At 43.6% G+C, this 11,073-nt stretch overlaps 1 long non-coding RNA gene across 1 annotated transcript; it reads right to left on the reverse strand.

Moving 5' to 3' along the window:
* Nucleotides 1-10,161: 10,161 nt before the first annotated feature.
* On the reverse strand, nucleotides 10,162-10,803 carry LOC119466871. Its single transcript, XR_005195374.1, has 2 exons — nucleotides 10,716-10,803; nucleotides 10,162-10,312 (listed from the first exon to the last, which is right to left on the reverse strand). It is a non-coding gene; the product is annotated as an uncharacterized LOC119466871 (long non-coding RNA).
* Between the last annotated feature and the right edge of the window lie 270 nt (nucleotides 10,804-11,073).

Here is an 11,073-nt window from a genome sequence, read left to right on the forward strand (position 1 = left end):
TCTTACCCTCAGTTTCCTTCTCCGTAAAATAGGAACAATAAAGGTTCCATTCGTCATTTGGGTTTCTTAAAGCTGCCATGAGATATACATATAAAACACCCAGTTAGTTTACACTTATTATTATTCCTGTCATCAATATTTTCATCACCATTTTTACTATTATTGTATATACAATCCTGTGCCTGGAACCCAATGGGCATTTGATAATTATTGAAAATTTATTATTCTTATATTAGTAATGCTTATTCCCATTCTATTGCACAAGGCCTTGCCTATAGAAGGTGTTGAATAAGCACCTTTTAATAAACAGGTGCATGTATGCTCTGGAGCCACGTCGCTGAGATGCCCTTCTGGCCCCACCCCTTAGTATCTGTGTGATGTGGACAGTTACTCAGGCTCCTTCTGCTTCTCTTTCCTCATCTATAAAGAGTAGAAGACCTCTTAGATTATTCCATTCTGTGAGAGTGAAACTGTTTGGCATATAGTAAGTGCTCACTAAATATAATCTGTCATTCTTATCTTCAGAGCTACGGAGAGGCCACTGAGCCCCCAGGTCACTGTACCGTGTAAGTGCACATGCACGCTATGCCCTCCCTCCACCAAGGCTGCCCAGGTAAAGCCTGGAAGTTTCCCTGGCACCTGCCTTCCTAGTGCCCACGAGCAGACTAAATGATCTCTGTGTTCTCCTCGCCTCCCTTGAATCGGATCTGGGCTGCTCTGCCACCGCTGGGTGCTCCGCCAAAGTGCTCTCCATCTCTGCAGGCCCGATGTGGCACCTGGAGGATGAAGGGTTCTGGGGCAGATGCTGGGACTGGGGTGAGCCAAGACCTCAAATCTCCTGCTTTGGAGAGTCACAGCTTTCCTTGGCACAGAGGGTAGAGTTCATAGGAAGTCAGAGACCCCTGACCTGTCTGTGCCATGGGGCCCAAATGTGAAGACCTGGACATCGTAGGCTGAGAAATATAGGACTCCGGTCAGGGCTTCTCGCGTCATGGCCTGTGCTGACGGAGGAGGGCGAATGCTTAGTCCCCTCGGCCCTTGGCCCAAGCAGCTTCCCGCAACAGGAAATCTCGCTCAAACTTGGTGTTAAACAGTTATGCAAATTCTGCTTACTATCTCCCATTGGATTGGCATGACTTTTGGCTTTTATTGTATGTATTTAAGGGATAAAACATGATGTTTGGGTGTACATGCACATTCCAACACCATGACTACACTCAGGCACACTAGTATATCCATCATCTCACGTAATTACCTCTTTTTTCTTTTGTGGTGAGAGCATTTAAAATCCACTCCCTGTGCACACTTCCAGTACATCATGTTTTATGATTTTTATAAAAATCCCATCCATTTCTCTAAAATGTCCAAGAGAAATTGTTACTGTAGCATAACGTGACATTTAAAAAATCACGTAGGGGTTAGGAACAGGGGCTGAGAGCCAGACTACCTCGGTTCAAATCTGGACTGCACCCTGTGCTATCTTCCAGACTTGAGGCAAATTTCCTTACTGGTCAGCCACCCGGTTTCCTCATCCGTAAAATAGGGATAATAATCGCATCTGCCTTCCAGCATTGACAGGTGAGTTCTATAAAGCACTAAGAACAGTGTCTTCACATAGGAAGTACTCCAGGTTAGCTAAGTAATTATAATAAATAATAGCTTTATAATAGTGAATAGACATGATAGATTTATCGATCTATTCTAAATAGATGTATTCACAGATTTATAATATATAGATTCATAATAATAATAAATAAAAAATAGACAATAGCTAAAGGTTAGCTGCAATTATTATTACCATATTTGTCCTGTGACATTTTGTGGTGCATTAGAGGAGCACAGACATGAAATAAGCTCCCGAACCCTTGGGGACCCAGACAGTCTCCCTCCCTAATCCTGTTCCCCCACTTTAAATTGTCTTATGATGGCTCCTCCTCCAGATCCTCTTGAATTTCATTTTGATTGATTCTTCTGTATGGAGGGGTTAAGGAGTTTCACCAGAACCTGGGATCAGGGCATTGTAGACACGGCTCTATGCAAATTAGGCTGAGGGTCTGTTCCCAATACATGAAAAAATATCTGGGCAAGCAAGATCCCATGAGGCAGGTGAGGGTGACAACAGCCCAGCGTCAGCCATACCTACCCAGAGGCATCAATGACATCATCACCCTCCCCAGGAACCAGATGTAGCCCTCTTCCTCCACAGTTGCCCTGGTCCCCAGAGTGGCAGAAGTCCCCACATTCCACTCTTGCTGTCTTCTCCAATTGGCCCTCCAAAAAAAGAAAGCTTCTTTGTTGAAGGCAGTGAATTCAGAGGTGCTGAGCCACAGCCTCAGCTTCCAATCTGGGTTTGAATTCTGCCTCTGGTTCTACCTGGCACCTGGGCAAATTCTGCTGTCTGAGTATATTTTCATTACATATAGGCACACGATGCATGCCACTGCTCCATGAGTGGTTGTGATTAAACTAATTCCGAGGACCATTTAAAAAAATATCAATTCAGTTTTGTGTGACACTACACTAGAATAAAATTTCCATTATAGTGTGAACCTGTTCAGTGCTATAAACTCAGCATTCACACAGTGTCCAAACAGATGAGAGGGGTCAATAAACATTTGCCGAGGTGGGCGGATCACGAGGTCAAGAGATCGAGACCATCCTCGGCAACATGGTGAAACCCCATCTCTACCAAAAATATAAAATGTAGTTAGTGGCATGCGCCTGTAGTCCCAGCTACTCAGGAGGCTGAGGCAGGAGAATTGCTTGAACCCGGGAGGTGGAGATTGCAGTGAGCTGAGATCACGCCACTGCACTCCAGCCTGGTGACAGAGTGAGACTCTGTAACAACAACAACCACCACCAACTGTAGTAATAAAAAGACTGTGGTGTTGGCATAAAGATAGATGCCCCATTGCAATAGAATGGAGAGTTCTGAAAGAAACCCTCACGTATATTGTCCATTGATTTAAGCGTAAGTGCCAAAATCATCCCATGGGGAAAGGTCCGTATTCAACAACCAGTGCCGGGAGACTTGATGTCCACTTGCAAAAGAATGAAGGTAACTCGAAATGAATCAAAACCCTTCTAGTGAGAATGTAAAATGGTGCAGCCATTGTGAAAGTGGTTTTGTAGTTTATTCCAAAAAGTTCACTCATGCAATTACCACAGGGCCCAGCAATTCCACTTCTAGGTCTATATTCCCAAGAAGTGGAAGCAGAAACTTGAACAGACACTCAAATGCCAGTGTTCATTGCAGCATGATTCACAATAAGCAAAAGGTGGAAATAACCCAAATGCCCATTAGGAGATGACTGGATACACAAAATGTGTTATATACACACAGTGGAGTATTATTCACACTTACACAGCAATTACATTTTGTTACATGCTACAACACCGCTGAACCTTGAAAATGTTATGCGAAGTGAAACAAACCAGACACAAAAGGGCAAGTGCTGTGTGATCGCACTTATATGAGGTACCTAAAATAGGCAAATTCATAGAGATAAAAGGTAGACTAGAGGTTTGGTGAAGTTGGGTATGAAGGTGGAAAAGATGGGTTGACCCAGTGTGTGGCAGGTTCAGAGGCAGGCATTTTGGGATGGGGACCCTGAGTATGTCTATGGACTAAGGGAGCAGAACTAGCAAAAAGCAGATTAGAGGTTACCAGGTGCTGGAGACAGGAGTGGTGAGGTGTTATTATGTAGAGTTTCTATTAGGATGGTAAAAATTTTCTGAAGATGGGTAATAGTGTTGATTGTACAACACTGTGATTTTACTTGATGATACTGAATTATACAATCAAAAAAGGTGAAATTTTGATGACACTGAATTGTACACTCAAAAATAGTGAAAAGAATACTTTTTATATTTTGCGTAAATAAGAAGGAGAACAAAAACAAAGAAGTCTCAATGGAGGCGTGCCAACATTTCATGGACACATAGGTTTGGGTATATATTAGGACATCTTTGGAAAATAAAAGATGTTATGCTCAATCAAAAAAAAAAAAAATACTTAGCCAGTGCAGTGGCCTATAATCCCAGCACTTTGGGAGGCTGAGGCAGGGGAAACACTGGAGCCTGGGAGTCTGAAACCAGCCTGGACAACAGAGTGAGACCTCATCTCCACAAAAAATAAAAAAATTAGCTGGGCATGGTGGTACATGCCTGTGGTCCCAGCTGCTTGGGAGGCTGATGTGGAAGGGAGGATCACTGCTTATTGAATACTACACTCCCTACCTGGGTGATGAGAATATTCTTACCCCAAACCTCAGAATCATGCAGTATATTCATGTAACAAACCTGCACATGTACCCTGTGAATCAAATGTTTTTTAAAAAAAGACTTTTTGCTCTATTCTGCAGTAAGAAGGAGTAATACAATAAATAAATTTTTAAACTATTATGAATAATTCATAAAAATAGTAAGCAGAAAATTAAACATGTAAATGCTGGGGTTTTTTTTTTTTTTTTGTAAATTTGTAGCATGTGAAACTACTAAAGCTTAAAATGCATCAAGACGTTTTGGGACACTCCCCACAGAGAGGGAGAATTAGGCACGAGGACGGGAAGCGTGGAGTCAGCGTTGCTTGTGGTGCTGTAGGTCTCAGGTGCAGAGTGTGGTACAGAATATAGTATGGTGAGGCAGGAGGAGATATTGACATAGAGGCAGGAAATGAGCTATGGGAAGTGCAGTTTGCGGTGCTGGAGGGATGATCGGATGTGGATTTGACCAACCGGCAGGTTGGAAATGTTTTGCTAGCCTGGGAGCGTCAGCTTGGACAGAGAAGACCAGACCTCGGTACAGTTTTGACGGCCACCTGCATTGATGTGCTTGCTGAGAAAAATGGAAATAACAGAGATGGCCTAGGAAGGAGAGGAAAAGTAAGGGCAGACCACTGGAGGACTGCACTGTTCAGGAGCCAGCGAGGTGAAGCAGAGGCGGCTGCAGCAAACAGAATGTTCTTTGGTGAAGTTGGGTATGAAGGTGGAAAGGATGGGTTGACCCAGTGTGTGGCAGGTTCAGAGACAGGCATTTTAGGACGAGGACCCTGAGTATGTCTATGGACTAAGCGAACAGAACTAGCGAAAAGTGAGAGATTGAAAATACAGAAGAAAATGCGTGATAGGCTAAAGATTAATAAAGAAAAGCTCTTTATCAAAGGGTGGGAAATAGAACAGGGTCTGCAGTGGTTGTGTGAGGGGGTGGATTCTGAGCAAGGGGGGGGCAGGTCTGCCTCTGAGAGGGAAAGCAAGGGTGTGAGTGGAGACATAAAGAAAATTTGGGGACCAGGTGCAGTGGCTCACACCTATAATTCTGGCACTGTGGAAGACTGAGGTGGGTGGATCACCTGAGGTCAGGAGTTTGAGACCAGCCTGATCAACATGGTGAAACCCGATCTCTCTTAAATACAAAAAATTAGCTGAGTGTGGTGGTGCAAACCTGTAATCCCAGCTATTTGGGAGGCTGAGGCAGGAGAATCGCTTGAACCTGGGAGGCGGAGGTTGCAGTGAGCCGAGACTGGGCCATTGGACTCCAGCCTGGGCCACAAGAGCGAAACTTCATCTCAAAAAAAAGAAAATTTGGGGGCGAAGGGACATACATAGATGGAGTTCATGTAGGTGACCGAGTTGTCATTGTGATGTGCTCATCATAAAATAGCAGCAGCAGCTGTCACTGATAACGTGTTTTCTAAGTGCTGGCCTCAGAGCTAAGTACTTTACACATTTTGCCTCTATCATCTCATTAATATTATCAGAATTTTATGAAGTAGTAAAAATTAAAATTTTTATTTGACAGATAAGGAAACTGAGGCTCAGAGTGGTATGCAACCTGCTAGTAAATTTCAAAAGCGGAATAAGAAGCTAGATCTGTTATATTCCAAGGGCTCTATTTCTAAACACTTCATCATATTAAGAACACATGCACACACACATACACGCACATACATACACATACATACACATGCATACACACAGAGACACACATACATAACACAGACACACACAGACACACATATACACACAGACACACACATACACATACATACACACACATATATACACACAGACACACATACACATACATACAGACAGACACACACAGAGACACATACATACACATACACACACACATACACACACATATACACATACGTACACACACACACACACACACACACACACACACACACACTAGCTGCTTGGCCTTGGCAGAGTCAGGATCCAGAATCGGGAGACTTGGGCTTGTTGTGCTTGCTTTACTGTTTCAAAACGCACATCCTGGGTCCCAAGTCTACAAATGCTGATCCACAGGTCTGGAGGATGTCCCGGTAATATGCATTTGCTTCAAGGTCACATTTGGATGTGACTCAGATACAAAGACTCAGATTCAGTCTTTGACACTTTAAGAAGCCCAGACCCAGGATTACCTTAGGCTCATGGGCTTCTTTGCTTAATAAGATATTTTTTAGCAGGGTCCAGCTTCTGGCCTGGAAACATGGATTTTTTTTCCGGAATTTTGTTGATAGAGGAAGGTAAGTCTTCTTACCTGTACGATGACCTTGGCATCAAACTGTGGCAGGTGATGAAGACCGCACACCCTGTTAAGGCTGCAGTGAACTGTGATTGCAGCACAGCGCTCCAGCCTGGGCGACACAGAAGGACCCCGTCTCAAAACAACAAGAAAACAGATACCTGTATTCATTTAACCAGGAACCGTCTATAAGTACTGTGTAAGTTCAGACTCGGGTCAGGTTGCTGTGACAAAGATGGCTAAAATTACAGAGGTTTGAGCAACTTGGAAGTTGATTTCTCTGCCATATGACACATGGAAGACAGCCCAGAGTGGATAGGGTGTCCTGGCGATGTCGGGAACTCAAGTGTTTGCATATTTTTCCTCTATCATCCTCCTGTGCATTTTCCATCTCAACAGATTGAGGCAGCTGCATTAACTCCGGTCATCACATCTGCCTTCCAGCCAGGTATAGAGAAGGAAGGCAAGCAGGAAGGAGAACCTTCTCTTCCTAAAAGAACAGCTTTATTGACAGATAATTCAAACACCATGAAATGTACAATTAAATGTTTTGTAGTGTATTTACAGAGTTGTGCAACCACCTCCACAATCGACTTTAGAACATTTTCATCACTCCAAAAGGAAACCCCACACCTATTAGCAGTTCTTCTCCATTTCCGCTCAATGCCCTCAGCCCTAAGCAATTACTCATTTACTCTCTGTCTTACAGGTTCACCTGTTCTGAGCATTTCATACCGATTGAAACACTATATGTTCTTTGATGAATGTCTTCTTCCACTTAGCATAAGATTTTAAAGATGTATCCATGTCATAGCATGTATCAGTACCTCATTCCTTTTTATTGCTGAACAATATTCCATTGTATGGATGTACTACATTTAATTTACCAGTTGATGGACATTTGAGTGGTTTGCACTTGTTGGCTATTGTGAATAATGCTGCTATGAACATTTGTGTATAAGAAGTTTTTGTGTAGATATGTGGTTTTATTTCCTTTGGGTCTATACTGATAAATGAAAGTGCTGAGTCAAATAGGAACTCCATGTTTAACTTTTTTTTTTTTTTTAACGAGACAAAGTCTTCTACTGTCACCCAGGCTGGAGTGCAGTGGTACGATCTCAGCTCACGGCAACCTCTGCCTCCTAGGTTCAAGTGATTCTCTTGTCTCAGCCTCCTGAGGGTCTGGGATTACAGGCGGATGTCACCATGCCCGGCTAATTTTTGTATTTTTAGTAGAAATGGGATTTTACCATGTTAGCCAGGCTGGTCTCAAACTCCTGACCTTAGGTGATCTGCCTACCGTGGCTTCCCAAAGTGCTGGGATTACAAGTGTGAGCCACCACGCCTGGCCGTACCAGGTTTTTTTAATGAAATTTGATCATCTATTTTATTTGAAAGAGCCAAAAGCCAAGATACTCTTGAAGAACAAAATAGATAAGTTACTGTACCAGACATCTAGCAGATAACTAGAGAGCTGTAGTAATTAAGACAGACTAGTTCACACAATTACACGATGATAGCCAAATTAAATAATGATACAAAATAAAGAGGCCAGAAGCCAGCTCTCCTTTACATAGAAATTTGATTCATGACTGAATTGTAATTGCAGATCTGTGAAGAAATGATGGGTTCCCAGAAGTATCAGGAAAATTCTTATCCTTATGGGGAAAAAGGGAGTCAGGGCTCTTCATCATACCATAGAGAAAATTTGACTTTAAATGCTTAAATGTGAAAAATTAAAACTGTAAAAGTTTTAGAAGAAAATATCTATCATGAGAATGATTTTTTAAGTTCAGAAAGTGAAATAAATACAGAAAAGTGCTGATGGATATAACTACTGTACATGTTTGCTATTGCTGCATAACCAGTCCTCAAATTTAGCAGCTTAAAACCATCTGTCAGCTCGTGGATCTGTGAGGCAGAGACCCAGGCGCGGTGTGGCTGGGCTTTCCACTCTGGTCTTGCCAGCTTCAATCAAGGTGTGGGCGGGGCTGTGTTCTCACCTGGAGCCCTGAGTCCTCTTTCACTTTCACATGCTTGTGGCAGATTTAGCTCCCTCTAGTTGTAGGATGGAGGCCCCTGGGTCTCAGTTCCTGGAGGCCATCTGTACTGCCACTGCCAGGTAGCCTCCATCTTCAAAGCCAGCTTTGGCCAGGCACAGTGACTCAGTCACTGCCTATAATCCCAGCACTTGAGAAGGCCAAGGGTGGGCAGATCACTTGAGGTCAGGAGTTCAAGACCAGCCTAGCCAGCATGGCAAAACCCTGTCTCTATTAAAGAAAATACAAAAATTACCCAGGCATGATGGCATGTGCCTGTAGTCCCAGCTACTTGGGAGGCAGACACGCAAGAATTGCTTGGACCCAAGAGGCAGAGGTTGCAGTGAGTGGAGATTGCACCAGGGCATGCCAGCCCTGGTGACAGAGCAAGACCGTGTCTCAAAATAAATAAATAAATAAAAGCCAGTCAGATTTGCTTGCCCAGTTTTTCCTGCACTTTGAAACTCTGAAGTTTTCTGTCTCTGGTCTCTAGGCCCCAGATTGAAGGGACCATGTGATGAGGCCGAGCCCACCTAATCTCCCTCTTGATTAACTCTTATGCAACCAATTAGTAACCCTTGTTACTCCTGCAAGATTCCTTTTGCCGTACATGCCACATGATCACAGAAGCGATATCCTGCTATATGCACAGGTTCTGTCCACTCTTCAGGGGGCATCATAAAAGGGTGTGGGTCATGAGAATTCTGCCTACCACAGTTACATTATAATTAATAGCTTCTGTTTTTCAAATGACACTATAAGAAAATGAAAGGCGGCCAGGTGCAGTGGCTTATGCCTGTAATCCCAGTACTTTGGGAGGCCAAGGCAGGTAGACCACTTGAGGTCAGGAGTTCGAGACCAGCCTGGCCAGCATGGTGAAACCTCATCTCTACTAAAAATACAAAAATTAGGGGGGTGTGGTGGCGCACACCTGTAGTCCCAGCTACTCGGGAGCCTGAGGCATGAGAAACACTTCAATCTGGGACGTGGAGGTTGCAGTGAGCTGAGATCACGCCACTGCACTCCAAACTGGGCAACAGAGTGAGACCCTGTCTCAAAAAAGAAAGAAAGAAAGAAAGAAAAGAACATGAAGAAAGTGAAAGGGCAAGCTACAGAATGGGATATAAGACTTACAATTCACATAAGTGATAAAGGAGTTGTTTCTAGAATACGTATTTTATTTATTTATTTAGAGACGATGTCTCACTCTGTCACTCATGCTGGACTGCAGTAGTGCAATCGTGGCTCACTGTGGCTTTGACCTCCTAGGCTCGTGATCCTCTAATCTCAGCCTCCCAAGTAGCTGGGACTACAGGCACATGACACCATGCTCAGCTGATTTGTATATTTTTATAGAAACAGGGGTCCCACTGTGATGCCCAGGCTGGTCTCAAACTTTTGGGTTCAAATGATCCTCTTAACTCAGCCTCCCAAAGTGCTGGGATTACAGGTATGAGCCATCGCATCTGGCCAAGTATATATATTTTAAATCTTACATATTAATAAGAAAAAAGACAAAACAACAGAAAAAGAGACAAATGAAATAAACATATCTTCCCAGAAGAAACTAAAAGTATCAACTAGTGTTTGAACATGTGTTTTTAATTGTGAAAACATTCGGTGTCCAGTGCCTGGTCTTGTCTGCTGTGGGAGACCCAGGTGACTGCCACAGCCTTTGTTGCTGTGTGACCTGTGGGTGCTGGGAGATCCACAGAGAAGACATGGGGACATCCTAGAAGCTGGGAAATGAAGAGGGAAGAATGCAACCACACATGGACGGATGGTCTTTTCCATAACATAACGCCTGCCTAGCAGGCTCAAATTCCAAAGAGAATCATATACAAGTTAATTTCTGTCTCCCTGGTTGAACATTCTCCCTAATCACCACTTGCTGCTTCTCAAAGGAATTGTCTACATTTCGTATCTCCTCCTTACCCTGTGAAAGAGTGTACATCAGCTTCTGTACCCCATCAGGAGGTTGGGAAATCACTGATTCTCCCCCGCCCTATACATTAATAACTTTGTATGCCTTTTCTTCTATTAAAAATAGATGAAAACTCAGTAAGACATTTTACCCCACTATATTAGCAAACCTTTAAAAACCTGACAATATCAAGCCTCTCCAGGGAATCATAGTGTCACCAGTGGCGAATTTGTATGGGACTGCAGCAACCTCAGTTCTTGCCTCCTCAGAAGAAAGAATTTGACCAAGGGGCATAATAAGGCAGAGTGAGAGACCGAAGCAAGTTTTAGAGCAGGAGTGAACGTTTACGTAAAAACTTTAGAGCGGGGATGAAAGGGTGTAAAATACACTTGGAAGAGGGCCAGGTGGGTGATTTCACAGATCAAGTGCACTGTTTGACCTTTGACTTGGGTTTTCACATGTTGACATAGTTCCAGGGTTTTACATCCCTTCTCCCCCGATTCTTCCCTGGGGCTGGGCTGTACACACGTGCAGTGGCCCGCTGGCAGCTGGGAGGTGAGCACGCAGTGTGTTTCC

This window comes from Cebus imitator, unplaced genomic scaffold (assembly GCF_001604975.1).
Source record: "Cebus imitator isolate Cc_AM_T3 unplaced genomic scaffold, Cebus_imitator-1.0 Scaffold11, whole genome shotgun sequence".
NCBI lineage: Eukaryota > Metazoa > Chordata > Mammalia > Primates > Cebidae > Cebus > Cebus imitator.